This window comes from Hemitrygon akajei, chromosome 11 (genome assembly GCF_048418815.1).
Source record: "Hemitrygon akajei chromosome 11, sHemAka1.3, whole genome shotgun sequence".
Classification (NCBI taxonomy): domain Eukaryota; kingdom Metazoa; phylum Chordata; class Chondrichthyes; order Myliobatiformes; family Dasyatidae; genus Hemitrygon; species Hemitrygon akajei.
In genome coordinates this window covers 27,167,819-27,195,635 of record NC_133134.1, presented here as the reverse complement: position 1 = coordinate 27,195,635, position 27,817 = coordinate 27,167,819, and the positions used below count along the sequence as shown (strand labels likewise).

Sequence of the window (27,817 nt, the reverse complement as noted above, 5' to 3'; positions counted from 1 at the left end):
TTACAATTTATGAATACAGAAATTAAGGAGAATTATGGAGGAATCCCAAATTAGAAGTGACAAGTCCATAGATAAGGATTTCAAATGAGATGTGAAATTACAAAATGTAGAAGTGTTCAATCTGATTTGTGGAATAGGCATCAGGTTAGCTTGCTCATTAGATTATGAAAAGTAAATAGGATGGAGATATTTAGTGGAAAGGAAGCAAAGAACACTTCAGCTGAAATAATCAGAATCGGTTTTATCATCACCGGCACGTGACCTGAAATTTGTTAACTTAGCAGCAGCTCAACGCGATACATAATCTAGCAGAGAAAGAAATAAATAATAACAAACAAATCGATTATGTATATTGAATAGATTTTTAAAAGTGCAAAAACAGAAATATTGCATATTAAAAAGTGAGGTAGTGTCCAAGGGTTCAATGTCCATTTAGAAGTCAGATGGCAGATAGGAAGAAGCTGTTCCTGAATCGCTGAGTGTGTGCCTTCAGGCTTCTGTACCTCCTACCTGATGGTAACAGTGAGAAAAGGGCATGCCCTTGGTGCTGGAGGTCCTTAATAATGGACGCTGCCTTTCTGAGACACTGCTCCCTAAAGATGTAGTGCCCAAGATGGAGCTGACTAGATTTATAACCTTCTGCAGCTTCTTTCAGTCCTGTGCAGTAGCCCCTCCATACCAGACGGTAATAGCTGCTCCTCTGCCAGTTCTTGTATATAGTTAGTACAAGATCATAATTTTCAAGATTACAAGCAAACAAAGTTAAAATCCTGAACCCTGGTTAATTAATTCATGTTATGTTTGTAAGATTTCTCAATCACCAGATGTTCCAGTCAGCTACAACACGGAAAATAATCAAGGTACATCCTGTCAACAAGAAACAGGACAAATGGGAAAATTATCCCCACCCACTAGTCTACTATTAATAATCAAGCAACACTTGTTTAGCATCAACCTGCACACAGCTTAGTTTGGGTACCAGTCAGATCCTGACCTCATTAGAGCCTTGATCTATACATGGCATCACAGTAGCATAGTGGTTAGTGCAACATTAAACCTCGGGCCGGAGTTCAATTCTGGCTTCTTCTGTAAGAAAGTTTGTACATTCTTCCCACATGAGTGTGGGTTTCCTCCAGGTGATTAATTGGTCACTGCAAATTGTCCTGTGATTAGGCTCGGGTTAAGTCCATGGGTTGCTGGACGGCGAGGTTCCATGACCCGAAGGGCCTATTGCACACTGTATCTCTAAATAAAAAAAATAAATGGACAAGAGCTAGACTCCAGAAGTGAAGTGAAAGTAAATGACCTTGCCATCAAGATCAAGATGCCATTTGGACAAGGGCAGCATCAGGCTTTTGGCCAGACTAGAATCAAAGGTAAACAGGGCAAAGTCTCTGCTGGTTGTAATTGTACCTAGCAAAAAGATTATTATTGACACGGCTGGAGGACAATCATCTTAACCACATGACAAGACCATAAAACATAGGAGCAGAATTAGGCCATCTAGCCCATCAAGTCTGCTCCACCATTCAATCGTGGCTGATCTTTTTTACTATCTCCTCCTCAACCCCAGCTCCTGGCCTTCTCCCCGTAACCTTTGATAGGTCCAGTCAAGAACCCAACAGTCTCTGCCTTAAATACAGTACACCCAACGACCTGGCCTCCACAGCTGCATGTGGTAACAAATTCACCACCCTTTGGTGAAAGAAATTTCTGTTTTGAAAGGGTGTCCCTCTATCCCGAGGATGTACCCTCTTGTCCTAGACTCTTCTAGCATGGGAAACATCCTTTCCACATCTATTCTGTCCAGGCCTTTCAACATTCAAAAGGTTTCAAGATTACCCCCCCACCCCCCATCCTTCTGAATCCCAGTGAGTACAGACGCAAAGCCAAATGTTTCTCATATGATAACCCTTTTATTCCTGGAATCATCATTGTGAACCTCCTCTGAACCCTCTCCAATGCCAGCACATCTCTTTTAAGATGAGGAGCCCAAAACTGTACATAATACTCAAGGCGAGGCCTCACCAGTGCCTTATAAAGCCTCAGCATCATATCCTTGCTCTTGTATTCTAGACCTCTTGAAATGAATGCTAATATTGCCATTGTCTTCCTCACTACCAATTTGACGTGCAAGTTAACCTTTGGGGTGTTCTGCACAAGGACTCCCAAGTCCCTTTTCATCCCAGAATTTTGGATAGCTTCCCCATTTAGAAAATAGTTAATCTGTTACAGATTATCCATCCAAGATGGCGGCACAATGCAGCTTGCAGGGGCCACTCCGGAGCTGATTATTTGTGAAGCAGGGTGCCGTGCACAATCATAATCAGATGAAAAACAGACGTGGGAGCACGGAGGACCATCTGGAAATCTCCAGGAAGACCTTCTTCATTGCTGCTACTGCGAAGTCCAGGTCTCTGCTGGGAAGAACAGGCCCCCAAGTCCTCGGGGTTGCGTTGCTGATGGCCATTGGCGGGGGCGTCTTAATACGCTTGGCAGAGGATGGTGCTCGGAGAAGCTGTGCCAGGCGGGATGGTCGGAGGCTCGGAGGTTCGACGGACTTGGAGTCCGCTGCGGTCAGAGCTCTTTCATTGTGTGCTGTGTCTGCAAGGCTGAGTCAGGCGCCACCGTGGAAGTCCATAGCGGGGGTATTCCCTTCTGCTGCCTGCGTGGGATGACAAGTCTATCGGGACCCTGAGGACTCGTGGAAACTGTGTGGTGGTTTCTTTTGAACTTATAGACTTTTAACATCTTTGTACTATTTTTACCGTGCCCATGGTCTGTCTTTTTTTAAAAAAATCAATTATGCTATTGTTTGCACTGTTGTAACTATATGTATGACTATGTGGTTTTGTGCAGGTCTTGTAGCTTTAGTTTTTGGTCTTGTTTTGTCTGGTGGGACGCGATATTAATACGCAGCAGCCTCTCCGGACTCTGGATTGAGGATTGCCAAATGTTATGTGGATTTTCTGGTGTAGTCTGTTTTGTCATATGCTTTTGTGATATCATTCTGGAGGAGTATTGTCTCTTTTTTTTTTAAACTGCATTGCATTTGTGGTTTCTAAATGACTATAAACTGAATCTGAATCTATTCCATGATCCAAATCATTTATACATCTCTGCAAGAGATTCTCAATGGAATATTCTGGGCCCAGCCATCTTCTGCTGCTTTTTCAATTACCTTCCTTCAATCATAAAGGCCAGAAGTAGGGATGTTAGCTGCTGATTACACAATACTTAGCACCATTTGTGACTCAAGTAACAAAGAAGTCGACATCGAAATACAGCAAGACCTGCACCATATCCAGGTCTGGTCTGAGAGGGGGCAAGTAAAAAGGTAGCTGCAGGAACAGGTTGAGGTGAGGAATCCCAGTGACCAACTCTCCAAAGCCTGCACACCATCTACAAGTCAGGAGTGCGAGAGAACATCCTCCACTTGTCTGGACAAGAGCAGCTTCCATAGGCTCAACATCATACAAGACAGAACAGCCTTCTTGATGGAACTCTGCAACCATTCACTCACTACTACTAAACTACAGTTGCAGTTTGTACAGGATGCACTGAAGTAACTCACCAGACAGCACCTTCCAAACCCACCACCTAGAAAGGCAAAAAACATACCAACACCATCAGTTGAAAACAGTCCTCCGACTGGCACACCATCCTGACTTGGAAGTATATTCCCATTTCTTCACCTTTGTTGGGTCTAAACCTTGGAACTAACTGCCTCCTTGGCAGAATTGTGGGTATATCTGCATCTCAAGTACTTCAGCAGTTAAATGGGCAATTAAACGCTGACTTAGCCAACAAGCCCACGTCCTTTAAAAGAAAACAAAATAATCCTGATTTCCTGCCAAAGAGGATACCTTTAAATTCCTCCATTCTGTGCATCTACTCACCCGTTATACTTATCTATGTGATCTTGAAATCTACCCAATTTCATATTGTCAGCTAACTTTAATCATTAAAACATTACATTTGATTATATTAGTCAAAAACATTACATTAGTCTTCTCCACCCAAAGCAAGTCTAGCCCCAATATCTGCAGTAGCCTATCAACCACTGCCCTAGACCCTGAAAAGCCCATTTATTCCCATCCGGTTTCATGAATGCCAATCAATTTGCATAGTAGCTAGTACATTATCCTATGTGCTTTAATTTTAGACACTTATCCCACAGATCTTGCTTCATAGATTTAATCAAAGACCTAAAAGGCCACACCAACTGGTTCGCCACTTGTTACACATAATGCAGTACAAAACAACAAATAGAGCAATTTCAATGAAGTCAGTGATTGAAGCATTTAGAGAATGAATTAATAAATCCAGAAGAACACTTGAAATACAAGACCTTAAACTAAATCAGTAAAGTATTCATTATCATAGACCCATTCCTATGCTAAAAACCCTTAAAATCTTCCGCTTTTAACTAGAGCAGGATGAAGAAAATATAACTTGTTTGATCAAAACATGACAGCTTGCTCATTATCACTATGGATGCCTTTGCTTTTTCATTTACAGCCTGTTGCCTCACTCCCTTGACATCATCCACTTATCCTATTCAACAACTTCAAAAGCTAGTTCGCACAGAATATTGCAGCCCAAGTCCCCCTGTAATTCCACTATCACTAGACTTTAAAAAAAAAACACTACAGAGAGTTAGGAATCTTATCATTCACTCAGTACTGAACACCTGATGTTACTGCCTGGTATTTTTCTTCCCATTCAGTGCTACTTTTCATTTTTAAGGCATTTCATAATAGCAAATATTTTACTTAGAAAGCTTTTGTCAATGGAATTAACTTTGTATCTACCATACAATTAAACAAAAAAATATACCAGATCACATCCTATATCATATGAACACATGTTTGAGTCGTTTAAATTGTCCACCATTAGGTCAATGACACCATTGACCCGCACAGAAACAGATCAGTCACTATTCCATATCTACAGTCAACATCACACAAAGTGCTGGACGAACTCAGCAGGCCAGGCAGTATCTATGAAGAAAGAGTAAATAAATAGTCGACGGTTTGGGCCGAGACCCTGCATCAGGACTGCCCAGTCCTGTACTGAAGAAGGCTCTCGGCCCGAAACGTCACCTGTTCGCTCTTTTCCATAGATGCTGCCTGACCTGCCGAGTTCCTCCAGCATTTGGAGTTGCTTTGGGTGTCCAGCATCTCGTTTTTCCACATTTAGCATTCTTGAAGCAAAATGAATGAAAAAAGCAAATTCTACACAAATAACAGACATCACTAGTGACTTTATTTTCCCCGTAGAAATGAAAGGGGGACATAACCAGCTATTAACCAATTAAAAACAAGTCACCCGCATAAATAGTAACTATTTCTATTCTAATAAGGACCAGGCTAACCGCAAAAAGTCCTTGTTGTAAATGGCCGTAAGGGTGCAATGCAGTCAGCACATCCGATTCTTTACTAGTGAGTCCAAAAATATTAGATCATGGGATAGGTTTATTCACTTACCGGAAGGAAGCAAAAAAAAACACTGAGAAATAAAAGATTACGGATTCAAATTTCTCACATCGCTACTAAGCAGGAACATATCCACAGATAAAAATCCAAAAAAATGATTAAAGACAAAAGTTGGGGGAGAGTTCCATATGAAAACCGACACGTGGCAGATTCCAGGGACATGGAGTCAGGGAATTCGGGTAGCTCATCTGCAAGGATACTGCGATCGACTGGGCCGGAAACTGCGGCTGTCCTCAGACTCGCAGTTAAAACCTAGCGGCTGCCCCTCTCACGTAACGTTGTGCTTTCACATACACCCGCAGGCACCGGGTGGGGCACAGGAGCAGCGAAAGGCGGTGATAATCGGGGGACCGACTGGTGGATGACGCCAAGCCCCTCACCACTTCCGACCGGCTGCCTAAAGCCTGTATGGCCGCCGCCGCCGCCTCAAGCGGAGGGGAGTGAGCAGAGTCAGACCCAGATCCTCAGAGCCCAGAACCGGTGCCGGCTGGGGCATTAGAAGGGGAGGTTGGTAACCGTTACTCACCAAATGCCCCTTTCGTCGTCGTCGTCGTCGTCACCACCACCGCCCGCCCGTGTTGTCACCTCTGCCGCCTTGGAGCAGCTCTTTAAATCCAAACCATCACAACCAGGCAGCTCTCCAGCGCAATTGGCCGGTGGCTCCGGGCGACCCACCTCATACGCTGAGCAGTAGCCAATCACAGTGCGCAGTGGCGTCACGCACTCGTTTCGCACGACCTCCAAGCGGCGCCGCTCCCGCAGTCAGCTGCCTTTGTGAATGGCAGTTGCTCATGAGTGCTCGACCTTTATTCCAATCAGCTGAGCCTCCCACCTGTCTACAGCCACTTTCAAAGAAACTCACTTCTGAAACGTTTACTGTTTAATTCCACTGCAAAGAGAATGCATTCGAATGTAGATCACTTCCTTCCAAAATATGATACAATTTCTTTTTCTCGCTAATTTGGTATGTTGTACTTTCAGGCATCTTACTGGAGTTTTGTCTTGCTTTCAAAATAACAGCCGGTTTCCACGCAACAATCATTGTCGGACAATAATTTCCGTGTAAACGCGGACTATGGGAATGCACGTTATTTCCACACGGTGTAGTCAATGTTGCTCAGTCATTCGATAGGCTCCGGGTTGTGCCATCAGCTCGCTTCATTAAAGCTATGCTTTTCCACGCTGTGCCACACGAAATTTTTGAATAAATCGCATGCTTTTTGACGCATTTCTAAACAGTATAGTCTGTGTCATTCAAAATGAAAAAATTCATTTCCATTCTCAGCACTCTGTTTCAAAAAGTCTTTATTCAATTTAAGAACACTTAGTCGAAAACATCTCTCCATGAAAGACGGGATAGTTAACGAAGAAGAAAGCCATTCAGTTACTCCATCAATTATGGCCGAAAGCTGTTCTACCATGATCGCCGACTTCTATTTAAAACATTTTTATAAATCTGTGTAATAGAGAAATAAATCCTAAATGTACCTTTCACTATTTGATCCTGTGCCCTAATTTAATTTGAAGTAAACTTTAAATTTGCCATTTTTATATCTTTTTTTAAATCTTTGAACATTCAAGCTATCACTTTTGCAACAGGAATAAGTCACTTACCAATGAGTACATAATTTAGTAAGATTCACCACACAATTAATCCAGCACTCTGTAAACTTTTAAAAGCAAAACTGAGAAAAATATACTAGCAGCTTGTAATAACAATGTAATCAAAAACAAATCAACCAATTGTGAAACAATGTAATCATGCAAAATACTCGCGATTTGTCGAGAAAGGGTATTCATATTGATTCCAAATTGAATACTGTACTGTATTTCAAACATTGTTTCCAAACAGAAGAGATTTGAAATTGCTTTTTTAAAAATTGCATTTTCCCAATGCCTTAATTTAGATGCCCTGGCAATATTTAAATTATTGCACCTGTCTAACAATTTCCATAGTTTTCCATAATTTCCAGGTGGTGCTCAGTTATGGGGGCCAAACATCTCTACCCGTGGCTGCAGAAATGCCTTAGTTGATCGATTACCTTCTCCACAAACTCAAAACCCGTGACAATCATACAGTATTGTTTTGCAATTCACCAGTTGAAGCAGTGCATGTGCATTAGCTAGTATAAGTAATATGACTTGAAAAGACTGAAAAACTGGGAACAACATTTGACAATAGTGGCCATTTTTAATGAGAGTAAGATAATCTCCCTTTAATGTTCTATGCCATTAATAAATTAAATAATCAGCTTGATTAATACATCAGAAATTTAATTCCAATAGTCATAGGGTGGTGTAGTGGTTAGCATATGCTTTCCAGTATAGGTGATCTGGGTTCAATTTCCACTGTTGCCTGTAAGAAGTTTGTGCATTCTCCCCGTGACCGTGTGGGCTTCCTCCGAGTGCTCCGGTTTCTTCCCACAGCCCAAAGACGTACCTGTTGGTAGATTAATCAGTCATTGTAAATTGTCCTGTGATTATACTAGGATTAAAATGGAGGACTGCTGGTTGGCATAGCTCAAAGGACTAGAAGGGCCTGTACTGCCCTGTGTATCAATAAAATAAATAAATAAATTAGAGCAAGCCGAAGAATGGGGATTCTTTGGAGTAATAGTTGTACAGCATGGAAGCAGGTCTTCAGCTCAACTTGGTCTACACTAACCAGGTTGACCACTTGAGCTAGTCATCTGCTCATATTTGGCACATATCTCTCCAAACCTTTTCTATCTATGTACCTGTCAAAATATCTTTGAAATGTTGTACCAGTCTCTGTCACTTCTTCTGGCAGCTCGCTTTGTACACTACACTCATCACCTCTGTGTGGAAACAGTTGCCCTTTAGATCCCCTTGAAACCTTTCCTCGCTCACCTTAAACCTAAACCCTCTGGTTTTAGGCTTGCAGGAGAAAAGGGTCATGATAAATGACCCCTATCCACATCCCTCATGATTTTATAAAACATTATTGCTGTCCCATGCTCTCTATATAACTCAATTAGATTTGTTGTCACCAACATCATGAAATATGTTGTTTGTGGCAGCAATACAGTGCAAGGTATAAAAATTACTACAAATTTTATAAGTATAGTGCAAAAGAGGAATAAGCAGCTCCAATAATATTCTCATACATTTTTTTCATTCTTTCCAGTTTAATGGCATCCTTCATATAGCTGGGCAATCAGAACTGCACAGCAACATCTTGTATGGCTATAACATAATGACCCAACTTGTATACTCAGTGCCCTGACTGATGAAGGCTAGTCTGCCAAAAGCCTTCTTTCACCAGTCAACCTGTTATGAGCCATTGAAAGAAACATATACTTATAGGTCTCTCTGTTGTACAACACTCCCCAGGGTACTATCATTCATTGTCTATGCCCTACCTGGTTTAATTTACGCAGTAGTTTGTGGTCTGCATCCAAACTGGATTAGAGATTACAGAACTATGTTGGTATCTGTAGTTCAGATAGTGACTACTTAAAAATTTGAAGACTCTGTAGGTTAGGATAATTTACAAATTTAGAATTTGGACATATTGAATTGGAGAACGTAGTGAAGAAGCTGAGAATAATTTGCAACTTAGTTGGTAATTGGAGGCAAAATGATTAAATAGTTGTCTGTCTAAAACTGATTTAACTATGAAACAAAATAGAAGAGTTCTATAATTGAACTTGGGTTACACAATGCCTCTGAACAACCCAAGTTCAATTCTCGACCTCTTTCTTTACCTCTCTTCTTCAGAGTCTTGTATAATTTATGTTCTGTATGTTGCCTGCACTTATGTGCCTGTGATGATTCTGAATGAAAAAAAAATTCATTGTCTGCTTACCTCCTTGTATTTCCACTTGGAACAATAAGCTTAACTTGAGTCTCTGCCACATTGATCTTATTTTCTTCCCACAACCCAAAAACTTGTGGGTTGATAGATTAATTGGTTACAATAAATATCCAAATTAAGTACCCAAATAGATAGCATGGCCATTATGGGCCTAAGAGCCTGTTTCTGTACTGTATCACTCTCTAAAACAATGTTCCTTTTCTCCTTTTTAATACAAGCAGAAATGGCAAATATGTAAATGTTTTGGTTCTCTGGTGGTCTATTTTGAAGCTGGAAGGCTTGCAAAGATACTGGCCATTATGAAATGCTATTTTAACATTAGATGAGGAGAATAACATTTAAATTGCTTTCAAGCTTCTAAATATGCTTTCAGAATCTTTAAAGTGAAGGGCACATTCATCTTTATTATGTATTTAAAACACATTGTCCTTCCTGTTATGAATAAATTGGCAAGAATGTCCACATTTCTTAAATTACAAATGTTAATGCATGGTCAAGTCTCTAAGAACCCCACTGTTTTCCATGAGAAATTGTTACTGGGTTCAAGCAAAGAAATCTTTCAGTATCTTCTGCAAACAACTTTTTCTCACCACCCAATTTCAATAGGATCATCTTACAAAAGAATCTATTGATCACCACAACCAGCAAATTCAAATGCAAATGGAGTTCCCACCACGCTGCTTTGTGTAGTGGTTTTACTTCAGATCCTAGTTTCCCATCAATGTGCAGGGAAACAGTGCATATCAAAACAGTAATGTAGTAGCAACGTTTAAATAACTAACTACAGAAAGGTGTGCAAATATTCCTTGTTCACCAGCAGATAGCACAGTAGAAACAAATTCAAAGTTTAACAATAAAGTTATGTTTATTGGCTTGATGGAATGATTTACAAAATAGAGACAATATGAATGGAGATGCACATAACTGAAGCCCAGCTGTAAAAAGTCAAACAGCAAAGGTTCAGTGTTATTCTTCTGGGAGACTGTGGTAGTGATTAACATTCTTTTAAAATGCACTTCCCTGTTCTCATGTGGATTCATCATGAGCAATGGAAAAGCTTAACGTTTTTCTTATATACAAATACTACTAGAAACTGTGCTGCATAATGCAGTGTATACGTTTTCAATGCAAGATCGGTAAACAATGACCCATTTTCCCAGCATAGGCAAAGCACTCTTGCCTATTTCAAACCTCCCACAGCATGTTTCTTCTTCCAGAGGAACTCCATTCACAGGAGAAACGAAGCAGTAACAATGTTGTTGAGCTCAAGCATCACATGACTTATCCTAATAGAGTCTGCACCTACAATTAAGGCCAAAAAAAATGCAGAATTAGCAATTATTTACCACACTAGATTGCCAGAGCATAAAGTTTATTGAGGGAAAATCTGTTGAGTCTGCAAACATCCTGCTAGATACTTATGTTAGAATATTATCAAAATTGTACTACCAGTGAAGGAGCTCAAATCTTCACATCTACCTTTGTTCCTGTAACATCAGAACTGATTACAGTTAGAACAAAACAATTTAAGACTGAAGAGAACAAGGAGGAAAATTTGTGATACGCTGTAAGGTCATTATCTTTCTGTCACTTTAACATATCAAAACATGAAGCATTTGCAACCATCTTGTCAGAAGTGCCAGACTGATGATTCATTACCCCTCTACCAGCCATCAGCCCAGAAGCCAATTTCACATAATTTGATTCAATGTACATATGATTAGTTAATAAAAACCCCAACAATTGAATTATGTTTTAAAGCTCACAGTGAATCTAGCTAATGTGTTCTCAAAAGATGAATTTACTTCGTAAATGTAGCCCACATTTAAACAACAAAGATATAGAGAAAAAAAGGGATCTCCAGACAAGAATTTATTTTTAAGGTAGTAGAAACAAGACACTTGGAAAATAATTGTTAACATGGTTTGCTGAAAGGGAAGTTATGTTTGATCTATCCATTAATTTTTTTGAAATAACAGTGAACCATAAATAGGCTTATTTGGACTTATGAAGTTCTTTAATAAGGTGTAATTACAGAAGACATTAAAAAAATTAAATTAGTTTGCTGTTATATAATCAGGTGCAATGAAATTCTTTGTTTGCATGAGGCTTATAAATAGTAGACATGGTAATAGTTTGACTACCACGAATCTGAAATGATTGGGACCTGTGCAGTGCCAGATTAGTGATTTTGCTGAATTACAAGTGGTTCAATTAGGATTAAATAAACATCTCTAACTTACTTGATGATCACCTAACCCTGGGATAATAAAGAAAAAAGAAATGACAAATGAAAAGCAAGTGAAGTTTATTGGTACAGTTCAGCCGCTTCATAAACAGGGATGATATTTAGCCTTCAAAGAACGTAATATGCCATTGTCCGGGGTTCATGTATTTAGGTGGCAGGTAGATACTGTAAACATTTTTTATCAAGAGTTCCATTTTTGGATGCACAGAGCAGTTATCTAAAAATCAGCATCATCTTAAAATTTTTGCCCAGACCAACTGAGTCACAGTAAACTCACACTTCTGGAACAAAGTAATGTTCAAAGTGTTCCAATGTACTGCCAGCTATATTCCATTCTTTTTTTGTGGGCACAGTAAATTACTGGAAATTGCTTCTACCTTTGAAAGCTCTGGGATGTAAACTTTTGCCAATGACTGACAACTTACACCTGCATGTTCCTGTAGCATTAGAGCAGCCCAATACAGTGACACGATCTTTTGATCACCTGTTGGTGATTCTGCAGCCCCTGTAGTTAGTATTCACTTTGGAGTACAGCACAAATAAGGCCTTTCTGTCCGCATTACAGTCCCATTGCTTGGGACTTAAATTTTCATCAGAAACTAACTTAGTGAACTCATTAACAATGTCAGCAGCTGCTTCCTTGTCTGCTGACTGTATTTAACCAGACTGCACAAAATTTTATGCCACATTGCAGCTTGAAACGCTGAAGCTGCCCTTCACTGCAAACACACTCAAAATCCAGTCTTAATTCTTCATGAAATAATTTCACTTGTTTCTTCACCACCTCTCCTGACAATTCTACACCTTCACTGAGATGGAATTTAAACCACTTTATGAGAACTTCATCTAATTGTGAACATCTTCCATCTTTCAATGTTTTCCTTATGCACTTGCTTTTTTGATTTACTGTCAAAGAACTGGAGCAACATTTTTTTTCTTTACATCATAAAATGTGAAAGAACCAATGTCATACAATTCGTATTTGCTTTTCACAGACACACCCCTTTTGAGTTTTTTCAGAACTTTTACCTTAATCTTGTTTAGATAACATATGGTGTTTGTGCTTTACACCATGAGATGCAGAGAATCAGAATCAGGTTTATTAATACCGGCATGTGACATGAAATTTGTTAACTTAGCAGAAGCAGTGCAAAGGTATATATAATATATAAGAAATAAAAAACAAAACATAATAGTAATAACTAAATCAATTACAGGAAGCATATATTGAGTATATAAAAATTTGTGCAAAAAACAGAAATACTCTATATTTAAAAAGTGAGGTAGTGTCCAAGAGTTCAATGTCCATTTAGGAATTGGATGGCAGAGGGGAAGAAGATATTCCTGAATTGCTAAGTGTGTGCCTTCAGTCTTCCGTACCTCCTACCCGATGGCAACAGCGAGAAAAGAGCATGCCCTGGGTGCTGGAGGTCCTTAATGATGGACACTGCCTTTCTGAGGCACCGCTCTTTGAAGATGTCCTGGGTACTTTGTAGGTTAGTACCCAAGATGGAGCTGACTAAATTTACAATCCTCTTTTGGTCCTGTACAGTAGCTTCCCCTTATCAGACAGTGAAGCAGCCTGTCAGAATGCTCTCTGCAGTACATCTATAGAAGTTTTCAGTGTATTTGTTGACATACCAAAACTCTTCAAACTCCTTATGAAGTATAGTCGCTGTCTTGCCTTCTTTATAACTGAATCACTGTGTTGGGACCAGGTTAGATCCTCAGAGATCTGACACCCAGGAACTTGAAACTGCTCACTCTCTCCACTTCTGATCCCTCAATGAGGATTGGTAGGTGTTCCTTCATCTTACCCTTCCAGCAGTCCACAATCAGCTCTTTTGTCTTACTGACGTCGAGTGCCAGGTAGTTGCTGCAACACCACTTCACTAGTTGGCAAATCTCATTCCTGTACGCCCTGTCGTTACCACCTGAGATTCTACCAACAACGATTGCATCGTCAGCAAATGTATTGGTGGTATTTGAGCTACGCCTAGCCAGTCATGGGTATATAGAGAGTAGGACAGTGGGCTAAGCACACACTCCTGAGGTGCACCAGTTTTGATCGTCAGCAAGGAGGAGATGTTATCACCAATCCGCACAGATGGAGGTCTTCTGGTTAGGAAGTCAAGGATCCAATTGCAGAGGGAGGTACAGAGGCCCAGGTTCTGCAACCTGAACCTCAATCAATTTTGTGGGAATTATGGCATTAAATGATCGATGAACAGCATCCTGATGTAGTGTTTGTGCTGTCCAGGTGGTCTAAAGCCGCGTGTGGAGAGCTACTAAGATGGTGTCTGCTGTTGACCGATCGTGGCGATAGGCAAACTGCAATGGGTCCAGGTCCTAGCTGAGGCAGGAGTTCATTCTAGTCATGACCAACCTCTCAAAGCATTTCATCACTGTCGATGTGAGTGCTACCAGGTGATAATCATTAAGGCAGCTCAAATTATTCTTCTTAGGCACTGGTATAATTGTTGCCTTTTTGAAGCAAGTGTGAACTTCTGCCCGTAGCAGAGAGAGGTTGAAAATAACCTTGAATACTCCCATCAGTTGGTTGGTACAGATTTTCGGAGCCTTCCTAGGTACTCCATTGGGACCTTCCGCATTGCAAGGGTTCATTCCCTTTAAAGAGAAGCTAACATCGACCTCTGAGACAGAGATCATAGGGTTATCACAGGGATCTTCACAGCTGTAGTTATATTCTCCCTTTCAAAGTGGGCATAGAAGGCGTTGAATTCATCTGGTAGTGAAGTATAGTGAAGTATCACTGCCATTCATGCTATAGGGTTTCGCCTTGCAGGAAGTAATGTCTTGCAAACCCTGCCAGAGTTGTTGTGCATCCGATGTCACCTCCAACCTTGTTCGAAATTGTCTCTTCACCCTTAAAATAGCCCTCTGCAAATTATACCTGGTTCCTTTATTCAATGAAGACATGACTGGAGCTAGATAAGCACAGGTTATAAAAATAAATGCAGAATAATAGTAACGACTTATTTCTTTTAAAGACAGTGCCAACAGCCAATTCTGCTAATGGCACCGATTCTGCTAGTGACGACGGGTTGGCGTGGCAATGTGGGAAATTTGAAGTTAAACTGGCAAAAATTATGTCCGAACCAGATTCCAGACGCCAGATTCGAGGTGGTGAATTTGTACATGAATACATAATACTAACGTAAAGCAGCAGCATAGTGCAAAGACTGTAGTGCAGAAAGAAATGCCAAAATGACTGTAGAGGTTGAATTTAAAATGTAATACAGGCAAACATTCTCTGCAGCCATTACACTTTATTCTGCATTTTTGTTTTGCCTTGATCTTCCTCAATGCACTACGTAATTTGATCTGTAATTTGCTGATGACACCACTGTCCTTGGCCAAATCAAAGGCAAATTCCTTGGCAAAAATCAAAATTTAATCTGATGATTTAATCTGTATGCAAGCTTTTCACTGCATCTCAGTACATGTGACAATAAACCAATTCCAATAACAACACAAGAATGTGGCAGCATCACCAGGAAAGGGGGTGTGGAAGAGGTGATGAATTCAGAAATCTGATAGAAGTTGGGAATGTTGTTCTTGATAAGTCTGGACATCCAGGCTTTCAAGCTCTTCCTCCTACCCCCCCCCCCCCCCCCCACAGAGGCAGAAGAGAGAAAGGAAATAGTCAGAGTGGCAAGCATCCTTAATACTACTAGACTGAGAACCAATGCACCATGAAGATTAACTGATGGAAGGAAGGGACAATCCTGTAGTGTTTATCGCTCTCCAAGGTGGAGCAGTGCAGTTGTGTTACTACATTGACATGCAACCCATAAGGACATTTTCTACAGCTCATAGTTCAAGACATACTAAATCTTCTCATGCACCCAAGAAAGCAAATATGCTGATACACTTTCTTGACCACATCTTTGTGAAGAGACCAGATGAGGCTGATGGTGACATGAATGGCAAGAACTCCAAGAAAGTCAGTTTTAGATGTCATGCCAAAACTACACAAGCTTCTAAGTAGAGTCTCTGCCATTCCTTTATTTGTAATAGCACTTACGTGCTGGACCCAGGACAGATCCTCTAAAATAAGACAGAGCAATTTAAAGTTGCTGACCCACTCTACATCTGATCCTCTAATGAGGACTGTCTCATGGACCACTGGTTTCCTCCTCCTATATTCAATAACCAACTCCTTGGTTTTACCCTTCTTTGTGCTGATTCATCTCCACCTTTGATTTGGCCAAGGACAGTGGTGTCATCAGCAAACTTAAATATAGCATTAGACCTGTGCTTAGCAACAGTTGTAAGTGTAAAGTGAGTAGCGCAATGAGCTTAGTACACAACTGTGGTGCAGCTGTGCTGATGGTGATTGTGGAGGAGATATTGTTGCGAATCCAAACTGACTAGAATCTGCAAGAGAGGAAATAGAGGATTCATTTGCACCAAGAGGTATTGAGGCCTAGGTCTTGGAGCTTATAAGTTTTGAGGGTTATGGTGGTACTGAATGCAGAGCTGTAGTCAATGAAGAGAATCCTGATGGATGCATCCTCACTGTCCATGGTTGAGGGAAGAGCCAATGAAATGGCATCTGCTATTGCCCTGTTGTGTCAGTAGGTAAATTGGAGCGGATCCAAGTCGCTCCTCAGGCAGCAGTTACATTTCATCCACAATCTCTCAAAGCACTTCATCACAGTGGATGCAAAACAGTGTTACTGGTCTCTAGTCATTGAAGCAGGTTACCATGTTCTTCTTGAAACAGGTGGGTTCCTTGGACTGCTGAAACGAGAGGCTAAGGATATCGGTTAACACTCCAACCAGTTGATCAGCACAGGTCTTCAGAACATGGCCAGGTACCTCATCTGGGCCAGATGCTTTCTGTGGGATCCTCCTCCTGAAGGATGCTCTCACATTGGCCTGACGAGACAGAAATTAAAGATGGAGATGTATAAATTCTGAGTAATAGGCTTTTTTAGGAATTGAATAGGAAGTTGGTGCTGGGGTATTATTGAACAGTTGAGTAAACTTGAATACTGCATTTACCCAAATGAGATGACATTTATATAAAAGGACCAGGGGTTAAGTCATATGTTCCTATTAGAGTCCCAATTAATGCAATCTGCCTGGACAGAAGATGAGGTGTTTTTACCTCAGGCTTTCACTGATCTATGTTAGAGTAATGTTGGGAGCTCTCAATATTGGGGAAGTTGAAATCACCTATTACTACAATCCCATTACTTTCACACCTCTATAAGTTTTCTATAATCTCCTCTTCCACAACCTGCTGATTTTCTGGAGGGCTGTAGTATATCACCTGAGTGACCACATCCTGATTGATTCTCAGCTCTATTCAAGACTTCAGTTGAATAACTTTCTAGGATATTCTCCCTCATTAATGCAGTAATGAACTCCTCAATCAAGATTGTATTTTTTTTAAAGCAACTCTCCTTCTGTACCCTGCAATATTGATTTGATGGTCCTGATCTTCTTTCCAGCACATCTCTCTGTACCAGCAGCAACATCATATGCTCAAGTGCCAATCAAACTCTCAATTCACTTGCTTTATTAGTTTGATTCATTGCATTAAAATGGATGCATTAGCTTGCATTCCATCTATTTGCCTTATCACACCCCTCATTTCTGTTCCTGTTGGAATTACCCTGCCAAACTAGTTTAAACCCTTTTCAACAGCACTAGCAAAGCTAGACAAAAAGCTGTTGGAACCATTTCTTTTCTGGAGCAACCCTCCTGTTTGTACAGGTCCTACCTTCTTTAGAACCAGTACAGTGATCCAGAAATATGCAGCTTCTGCCTTTTTATTTCTGAGCTCCAACATTTGGAGTCTAGGTCCTGACTTTCTGGGCTGCCTACTTCAACATCTTAATGTGAACTTTTATTATTGAGACCATCTATATGCTTTTCCATTTTATTATTTCTGGATCAAGTAAATTGTACCGGGCTGATTGATAAGTTCGTGGTCTAAGGTAGAAGATGAGTTATACAGCTCTCATTACATGCACATGCAGGTCAACTCTTTGAGTGATTATGCAGAAAGTTTGAAGTTAATAACTCATCAGGAGTGATTGATAAGTTTGTAGAAAGAGATGAGTTATTAACATCAAACTTTCTGCATAATCACTCAAAGAGTTGACCTGCATGTGCATGTAATGACAGCTGTATAACTCATCTCCTTCTACCTTAGGCAACAAATTTATCAATCACCCATCTGTGAACACTTTCTGGAAGTCCAAGATCAGTATGCTCCACGACCGCTGGACTGTGTGTGTAAATGTAGGAGAGGACGACGTTGAAAAATGTGCTAGGTTTTCTAAAATTGATTCCTTCTACCTTAGGCCATGAACTTATCAATCACCCCTCATATTATTCTGTTCCCAAGATTGCTCACACTGCAATTAGAGCAGTAATTGTTGCTTCAAAATTATTTAGCATTCAGTATCATTAACTTAACTTGTTCAGAACAATTTGTCCATTTAGATAAATTTCTTCAGATGGAACTCAAATTTTCTCCTGATGTTGCCTTGGGCAATAAATGCTCTGTTTAAAACTATGATCTGTTTGACTTTACTTTAAACTGCTTCAAAACTCTAAATCCTCCTGCAGTCATAACAATGAGCCTCTGTATCTAGCATATAATTCTCTCCAATTTCAGACACTGACAACGAGATCCTACCACTAAGGAGATCTTTCCCACCCACACATCTAGTTCAGTAGGGTTTGCTCTTTAAACGATCCCCTTGTCCGCTCATCCCTCCACACTGATCTCTCTCGTAGTATTTATCTCTGTAAGCGGGTCTCAAACAGTCTTTCCAGGTGAGGAGAGTATTCCGGCATCAACTATTGTATCTGGTGCTCCCCCTCCTCTACATTGATGACTCGACATAGATTGGGGGACCACTTCCACTCTGTCCATCACAAAAGACAGGATCTCCAGAGGGGTACCCATTTCAATTCAATTTTCTATTTCCATTCTGACATCTGTCCATGGCCTCCTCTATTGTCATGAAACCAAACTCTGGTTGAAGGAACAACACCCAATTTCTATTTAGGTCAGAATCCTGGGTCGGCTGCTCTGGAAATCAGAGGCCCGATGTCTGAGAGATATTGGGAAAGTCAGAGGCCTATTGTCTGTGAGATCCTGAGTTCACTGGAGTCCAAAGGCAATCTGTCCTGGGTTGGAGGTCGCGTGGGTAGGGAGGGAGGAAAGGTGTTTGTTTTGCTCATTACTTGTGTTATTCTGCTGAATATTGTGGGCATGCTATATTGGCACTAGAAAGGCACTTGCAGGTGCTCCCCCAGCACATCCCTAGGTTATGTTGACTTTTAAATACAAACAATGCATTTCACTTTATGTTTCAATGTACACATGATAAATAAATGAATCTGAAATCTGGGTGGCCCCAACCTGATAGCACAAACATCAATTTCTCTAACATGCTGTTATCACACTCCCCTCCTTCCTACTCTTTTTCTATTTCCCATCCGGCTACCCTCATCCCTTCTCACTTCCCCACCTTCTCCCTCTTGTTCCCCTCCTTTCCATTCTTCCATGGTTCACTGTCTCCTATTAAATTCCTCCTTCTTCAGCCCTTTCTCTTTTCCATCTATCTCTTCCCAGCTTCTTTCTTCATCACCCCCTCCTCCACCAACCTAAATTCCTCCTCACCTGTTCTCACCCATCAACTGCCAACCCTCCCCTCACTTCTTCTGACTTCTCCCTTTCCAATCCTGAAGAGTCTCAGCCCAAAGCATCAATGTTCTTCCCATTCCAGAAATACTGCCTGACTTGCAGAGTTCCTCCAGCACTTTGCTCAAGATTTCCAGCCTCTACAGAACCTCATGTTTATGTCAGTAAATTTAAGCTTACTTGAACATCCTCCCTTTCTTTAGTTAAAAGATATTCAATTACAAACACTTTATTCGGCAAATGTATTAATCTACACTGCTCATTTTTCTCCAGTGATTAATTTCCATTCATTACCTCAACTTTACTTGACATTTTCAGCAGACTAAAGAAATTAAGACAAATTTTCCTCCAAGCAACACACACAAAATGCTGGAGGAACTATGCCAGGCAGCATCTATGGAAAAGAGCAGTTGACGTTTCGGGTCGAGACCCTTCAGCAAGACTGGAAAGAAAAAGCTGAGGAGTAGATTTTAAAGCTGGGGGGGGGGGGAGGAGAGAAGAGAGAGAAACACAAGGTGATAAATGAAACCTGAAGGGGGAGGGATGAAATAAAGAGCTGGGAAGTTTATAGTTGAAAGAGATACAGGGCTGGAGAAGGACGACTCTGATAGAAGAGGACAGAAGGCCATGGAAAAAAGAAAAGGGAGCAGGAGTACCAGAGGGAGGTGATGGTTGGACAAGGAGATAAGTTGAGAGAGGGAAAAGGTAACGGGGAATGGTGAAGGGAGGGTGGGTGTGGGGCATTACCACAGAAATTGATGTCCATGCCATCAGGTTGGAGGCTATCCAGACAGAATACAAGGTGTTATTCCTCCAAACTAAGTGTGGAGGAGACCATGAATAGACATATTGGAATGGGAATGGAAAGTGGAATTAAAATAGGTGGCCACTACGAGATCCCGCTCTTTCTGGCAGACGGAGTGTAGGTGCTCAGCGAAGTGGCCTCCCTATCTACATTGGGTCTCACCAATTTTTCCTTCAAGTTAGCATGTTTGAACATTATTTTTGAAACTCTTTACAAATGTACTCCTCCTGTTCGATCATCAGCTGGTACTAAACAACTCTCCGTGCACTAAACAGCATGGAACAGTTCCAATCCATCTAACACACTAAGTAGGTACAGAACAGAAAATGGAGACACAAGACTGCAGATGTTGGAATCTGATGCAAAACACAAACTTAACTGATTCAGGGTCTCAACCAGAAACATCAACCACCCCTTTGCTTCCACAAATTCCTCTTAACCCACTGAGATCCTCTAACAGTTTTGTGTTCCAGGTACCAAGTAACGACATTCAGTGTGAATATTGCTGTGCAACCAACACAGAACAGGCCCACTCATTAACCAATTCAGAATCGTATAAGCACTTAGCAACTGATACAAAACAAACCACACTCTCCTGGTTAAACGCACCATGCTGTCCTACTGAATTTACAGTGCAGAAGAGCTTCATTCGGTCAGTAAGCAGTAGAGTTTATCTGACGTCAGGGTTAGTAAGTTAACTGGTTAAAAGTGTAATTGGGTGGAGTACATTCAATGAGCTGGAAGAGCCTGTTACCATGCTGTATTTCTAAATAAATAGCTAGTACAGAATGCTCCTATTTAATAACTTGTCAACATGATACATCCTCATTCAGTAAAAGGTCATGCACTATTTAGTTCAGCTCACTAATGGTTTCACACAGAAAAGGGATGTGGCTCTTCCTCTCGCCCCTTTAAAAAAAATCCAACAAAGCTTTTCACCCGTATTAAGCACCCAACACAACTCCACTCAATCATTACCTTACTAGTTCAGCATCAATTCACTCAGTTGCTAATTCACACATAACTTAACCGTCCACACCAACTCTTTCCCTGATCTGGTCCAGAACTAACCAGTCCAGCATAGATCTGCTCTAATATTTACTTACTTATATATTACTAAACTGTTCAACCTCACAACAACTCATTGTCGAACTGCCCACCAAACTCACCCATTATTTAACTAACTGGTCAACCACAGTCCCATTCATAGACTCATCACTTAATATCAGGCACTCCCTCGGGACCCAGCATGACTTACATCGAGAGGTGGCGAAGTGAGGCCCTGGTGGGAATACAGGCGGGACAGGTTGTGAGGTGGTCTGTCCGTAAGGTGGGCCTCGGTGCATTCTCAACGTACCGCCTTCCACGTCCTTATCCACTTTGAGTAGTCGTGGGTCTGAGACTCCCAGGGGTCTGTAGGGATATGTAATTTCTGCAAGGCTTTGAGCACATCCTTGACACAAAACAGTTGCTGGAAATCCAGAGCAACACACACAGAATGCTAGAGGAACTCAGCGAGTCAGGCAGTATCAATGGAGAGGAATAAACAGTCGACGTTTCGCGCCCAAATCCTTCATCGAGGACAGCACCGTTAAAGTCTTACTAACATGGAGGAGCACATCCTTGAAGTATTTTTCCCCGTATTCTCTTCCCATTCCCATGACAAAGTTCGGAATAGAGAGATTGCTCCTGGTGTGTCACACAACCTGCAGGAGGCATTGGAAAAATACCACCAGAGCAGTTATCGCAAAAGTTACCTAACCGACCGGTCCGACACGGCCTGGCTCGCTCATTCCGAACTAACTGCACCTAGTGAGTGACTCGTTAACCTAACCAAGCACTCCGGCGCTGATTTCAACACAGGCGCCCTCAGCGATCCGTGCGCGCCCCTGCCGGCCCGCCCGAGAAACCCCGGCGAGGCGGAAGCGCGCTCCTTTTACGACAGAGCGCGCCTTTGCGGCGAGCCGAGGCGAGCTAGAGCGGGGAGCGGGGAGCGCGAGCGGCGTCCGGAGCGGAGCGGAGCGCGCGGCCGGAGAATGTGCGGCGGCTGAACCAGGTACCGATCCCCGCCGGCGGGGGGAGGGGGCCAGGCCAAGTCACTCAGCATTCGCCGTCCGCCCGCCACTTGGGGCGGAGGGCGAAGGAGCGAAATGCTTCTGCGTCAATGCTTGTACTTTCGGTTTGATCGGGGGCTGAAGGGGAAAGCGGGCCTGTTTTATAACCCATAGTCTGTCTGTAAATAAATAATAGATCGTTTTTATCATGAGGACCCGCAGGTAGTTGCCTGGGCTCTCCCGCGCCCATCGGGATTGGTGTGGATCTCTTCTCCCTCGTGTGTCGCTTTGTTTACTGCTTTGACTGGGGGGAATGCCGACCCCTTCCTTCTCGGTCCTGATGAAGGATCTCGACCCGAAACGGCCACTGTTTATTCCCCTCCATAGATGTTGTGTGAGTTCCTCCGGCATTGTGTGTGGTGGTCCAAATTTCCAGCATCTGCAGCAATATCTTGTTTTTGTGGGATCCTGTGCGTTGTTTCCGTTCGAACAGCATCTTATACCCAATGGGGGGTGAGTTCTCTCCAGCCTGGATTTCAGAAGTAAATTTTGACCTGTTTGTGAAATGTATTGTTTATTCGAAACTTTAAATAAAAATAGTTGGAATTTTGCTTCCAAAGATGTACAGTACTTAATTTGTACCAGTGTACAGTGATTCACAGAACAAGTTCGATCCTGCGCTGTTATTCAATAACAGCGTGGATGAACAAATCGTTGATCTTAATTCTAATTTCCTTCCTGTTCCCCATACCTTTGATTCCTCTTTAGTCCAAAATCCACATTTAATAGCTTTGAGTACGCATAATGACTCAGCATCCACTCGAGTAGAGCATTCCAGTGATTAATATACCACTCTTCGGCAAAAAAAAGTAAACAGCCTCATTTCAATATTAAACGTGAGACCCTTATTCTCAAACAATGCTGATTCCATCATCAGTTGTAACATCCTCATAGCATCTATCCTGTCAAGCTACGCCGGATCTGTTTCAATAAGATCACCGCCCATGATTCTAAACTCTATTTAGTATACATCCAATTTGCTAAAAACCCGCATCATCCTGAGGATCAATGCAGTGAACCTTCTCTGTACTTTCTCCATGACAAGTATACCCTTCCTTTAAAAAGGAGACAGAAAGCTATTAGGCATTAGGGTGTGATCTCACTAAATCCCGGTATAGTTGTCACCAGAGTTTACTGTTGTCCTTCATTTTCCTGCTGTTGTCCTTCCTAATTTCATGCTAAATTTGTGTTTCTTGTGTGATATCTGAACACCAGTATTTATTAGTCAGAATCAGGTTAATGATCACTGACATTATGTTGTGAAATTTGTTTTGTGGCAGCAGTCAAATATTTACTGTTACAAACAAAAATGAATATTTATTTAGAATTATGCAGTGCAAAAGTAAACTAGGTAGTGTTCAGTCTGATTGCATGATATTTTGCTTCTCTGTTCTTTTGAACAATGTAGCTAACCCTCATATCTTTCATCTGTGGACATCTTCAGTCCATCTGCATTCATTTATAAACTTTGAGTTTTTCCCCATTTTGCACTATCAGCAAATTTAGAAAAGTATGGTTGTTCCTTTCTCTAAATTACAATCACAAGTTGTAGAGAGTACTGTCCTTTTTGAACTCTGACAGTTGTAGCTTCCCCATCTGAAAATGATCATTGTTCTTAATGTTTTCTGCCACTCTACCAGTTCTCTGTCCATGATAATGTTACCCTTATAAAAACCCTTATTTTGTTTTACAACATTTTGTAGAAATCCAAATACATTAAATCTTCAGTAATCTGGTAACCTTAAGACTTCGGTGGTGTTGGACTAGCGGATTTTGGACTATTTTGATGCATCTATCAATAACTAAACACATTATTTCATTTTTGTTTAAAGTAATATACACTTTGCAATGAAGCCAATGACCTTAAATGGAACTACAAATGTACAAATAACTCGGACCCTGGCTCCAAATGCAAATTTACCGAAGTTCCTGTCCTTAGGTGTTCGGGATCCCAACCTAGACTCCAGCCACACAGCTAGCCCACAGTCTGGACCCAGCTCATATTTCAGGCTGATGAGCGAGTCAGATACTAGACCATCAGAATTTGTGAGCAATCAAGTGCTGAATTATCAGAGTTTTAAAGTACCGTATCCACTCCTTCCCTCCCATTCACCCTTGATGTTACTTCTCAAAGACCTCTGTTAGAATTAGTAAATTTGATATCCTGTACCTATGTTGATTTAAAGTCAAAGTAAAGTACATATGAGTCACCATATACAACCCTGAGAATCAATATCCTATGGGCATACTCAGCAGATCTATAGAATAGTAACTATAACAGGATCAATGAAAAATCAACTAAAGTGCAGAAGACAACAAACTGTGGAAATGCAAATATGAATAAATAACAATAAATACTGAGAACATGATATAACAAGATAAAGAATCCTTCTCTAAGCTCCTACACTGTCTGCCAGAAAAAGCTGGATCACCCAGTGGCCACCCATTTTAATTCTACTTCCCATTCCCATTCCAACGTTTCAGTCCATGGCCTCTTTTACTGCTGCGATCAGGCCACACTCAGGTTGAAGAAGTAGTATCTTATATTCTGTCCGGATAGTCTCCTACCTGATGGCATGAACCAATTTCTCGGAACTTCCAGTAATTTCCCCCCCCCCCCCCTTCCTTCACCATTTCCCATTACCATTCACCCCTCTCCCCTTATCTTCTTACCTGCTCAAAACCTCCCTCTGGTGCTTCTCCCCTTCCCTTTCTTCGATGGCCTTCTATCCTATCAGATTCCTCCTTCTCCAGCCCTTTCTCTCTTTCCCAGCTCTTTCCTTCCCCCCCACCTGCCTGGCCTGCTGAGTTCCTCCAGCATTTTGTTTGTGTTTCTTCAAGTGAGATCATTGATTGTGGAACATCTCACTGGGCAAGTGCATGTTGTTCTTGAACCTGGTGGTACGAGTCCTGAGGCTCTTGTACCTTCTACCTGATGGCAACAACGAGAAAAGAGCATGGCCTGGGTGGTGGTGAACTCTGATGATGAATGCTGCTTTCCTACAGCAGCATTCCATATAGATGTGCTCAATGAATGGGAGGCTTTACCCATGATGTACAGGTGTCCCCCGCTTTACAAATGTTCGCATTACGCCACTTCACTTTTACAAAAGATCTACATTAGTAACCTGTTTTGCATTACAAAGAGGATTTTCACTTTTACAAAAATTTTTCCCATATAAATGGTTCTTCGCTTTATGCCATTTCGGCTTAAGAAAGGTTTCATAGGAACACTCTACCTTTGTAAAGGGGGGAGGGAGACACCTGTACTGGGCCGAATCTGCTAACTTTTCATAGGATTTTCTGTTCAAAGGCATTGGTGCTTCCTTTCCACAATCTGAATGTAAAGCATTCCTATGAAACTGTTTGTAAACCGAAATGTCGTAAATCGAAGAAGCAATTACCATTAATTTATATTGGAAAAATTTTTGAGCGTTTCCAGACCCAAAATATAACCTACCAAATCAAACCAAATAACACATAAAACCTAAAATAACACTAACATATAGTAAAAGCAGGAATGATATGATAAATATACACCCTATATAAAGTAGAAATATTGTATGTATGGTGTAGTTTCACTTATCAAACTCGGGAAGACAGCGAGCCAAAATCGATTTGGAGGGGAAAAACATCGGCACATACATGCATGCGCAAACAACTGCTCACACAAGGCTTCATGGTCATTGTAGTCTTTTCTCAGGGTAAACACACATATAAAGCAGGCGTCTTTTTTTCGTAAAAGCAAAAATCCTCTTTGGTTAGCGAAAACAGGTACTAATGTAGGTATTTCGTAACAGCGAGCTGTCGTAAAGCGAAAGTTTGAAAAACGGGGGACACGTACTGGGTTTTATGATTGTAACTGTAGTTTTAATACAATGTATTTGGTGCTTTTTTTTACTTACAATATATATCTTCTTGTACTCTGTATTTCTTTATGCAGAAACTAATAAAAATATTGAAAGAGAAGTATGTCATTACAATAAGATTTAATGATCTCTTATTGATGGGTGGCAGTTAGATCTGTCCCAATCCTGCACATGCTGATGGTATTATGTGACTGCTTGAAATAGAGCTGCCCTGCCCTGCCCTTTTGCTCCGGTTGGTGTCGCTGCTGAGGCTGGCCGTGTGCAGGCATCGTGGTGTCGCATCTCGATTTCCATGATGGCGGCAAACACGAGGAAATCTGCAGATGCTGGAAATTCAAGCAACACACACAAAATGCTGGTGGAACGCAGCAGGCCAAGCAGCATCTATAGGGAGAAGCGCTGTCGACGTTTTGGGCCGAGACCCTTCGTCAGGACTAACTGAAAGGAAAGATAGTAAGAGATTTGAAAGTAGAAGGGGGAGGGGAAAATGCAAAATGATAGGAGAAGACCGAAGGGGGTGGGGTGAAGCTGAGAGCCAGACAGGTGATTGGCAAAAGGGATACAGAGCTAGAGAAGGGAAAGGATCATGGGACGGGAGGCCTAAGGAGAAAGAAAGGGGGAGGGGAGCTCCAGAGGGAGATGGAGAACAGACAGTGATGGGCAGAGAGAGAGAAATATATCAGGGATGGGGTAAGAAGGGGAGGGGCATTAAATCTCCCTTTTGCCAATCACCTGTCTGGCTCTCAGCTTCACCCCACCCCCTCCGGTCTTCTCCTATCATTTCACATTTTCCCCTCCCTCTCCTACTTTTAAATCTCTTACTATCTTTCCTTTCAGTTAATCCTGACGAAGGGTCTCGGCCGGAAACGTCGACAGCGCTTCTCCCTATAGATGCTGCCTGGCCTGCTGCGTTCCACCAGCATTTTGTGTGTGTTCCATGATGGCGGATTGGCTCTCGGGTGAAAGGCAGCCTGTTGATTTTTGCAAATGAGCAATTTTATATGAATATATAACCCTGAACTTTGCCTGCATTCTGTAAGTTAGCGCATTTTAAGTCGATTGAGCCAAAAAAGGTGCCGCTGTAATGCACCATTTGCACTAATTGGAGGTCACAAGCTGACAGACGGACAGAGCATGAGTGTTTTAGTAGTATATAGATACTTATGCCACTTGTATTTAACATCTTCTATAGATGTGTGGTAGAGAGTATATTGACTGGCTACATCACAACCTGGTATGGAAACACCAATGCCCTTGAACAGAAAGTCTTTAAAGTAGTAGTAGGTATGGCCCTGTCCATCACAGGTAAAGACCTCCCCGCCACTGAGCACATCTACATGAAGCGTGGTCACAGGAAAGCAGCATCCATCATCAGGGACCCCCACCACCTAGGCTATGCTCTCTTCTTGCTGCTGCCATCAGGAAGAAGGTACAGGAGCCACAGGAACTCAAACCACCGGGTTCAGGAACAGTTATTACCCCTCATCATTTAGGCTTTTCAACCAAAGGGGGTAACTTCACTTGCTCCATCATTGAAATGTTCCCACAACCAATGGACTTACTTTCAGGGACTCTTCATCTTATGTCCTCAATATTTATTGCTTATTTATTTATCATTATTTCTTTTTTTATTACTTGCACAGTTGTCTTTTGCAATTTGCTTGAACGCCCAAGTTGGTGCAGTCTTTCATTAATTCTATAATGGTTGTTAATCTGTTGGATTTATTAAATATGCCCGCAAGAAAATGAATC

The 27,817-nt window shown here is 41.5% G+C and overlaps 2 protein-coding genes across 7 annotated transcripts in view; one reads left to right on the top strand and one right to left on the bottom strand.

The window, feature by feature from the left end:
• The window catches only part of nde1 (nudE neurodevelopment protein 1), a 57,544-nt gene extending 35,629 nt beyond the window's left edge, over window positions 1-21,915 (bottom strand). Inside the window, exons 1-2 of one of the 4 annotated variants that reach the window (XM_073060515.1) lie at window positions 21,341-21,915; window positions 16,316-16,489 (exon numbers count right to left, since the gene is read on the bottom strand). The gene's annotated coding sequence lies outside the window, so the exon portion shown is untranslated. Of the gene's footprint in view, window positions 1-3,621; window positions 3,644-5,489; window positions 5,961-6,024; window positions 6,166-16,315; window positions 16,490-21,340 lie in introns of those variants that run through there. The other 3 variants (XM_073060516.1, XM_073060517.1, XM_073060518.1) reach the window with 3 other exon arrangements.
• A 102-nt stretch (window positions 21,916-22,017) lies between these two features.
• Window positions 22,018-27,817, top strand: part of LOC140735436 (meiosis regulator and mRNA stability factor 1) — an 80,718-nt gene continuing 74,918 nt past the window's right edge. The window contains exon 1 of one of the 3 annotated variants that reach the window (XM_073060513.1): window positions 22,018-22,138. The gene's annotated coding sequence lies outside the window, so the exon portion shown is untranslated. The remainder of the gene's footprint in view (window positions 22,139-27,817) is intronic. The other 2 variants (XM_073060512.1, XM_073060514.1) reach the window with 2 other exon arrangements.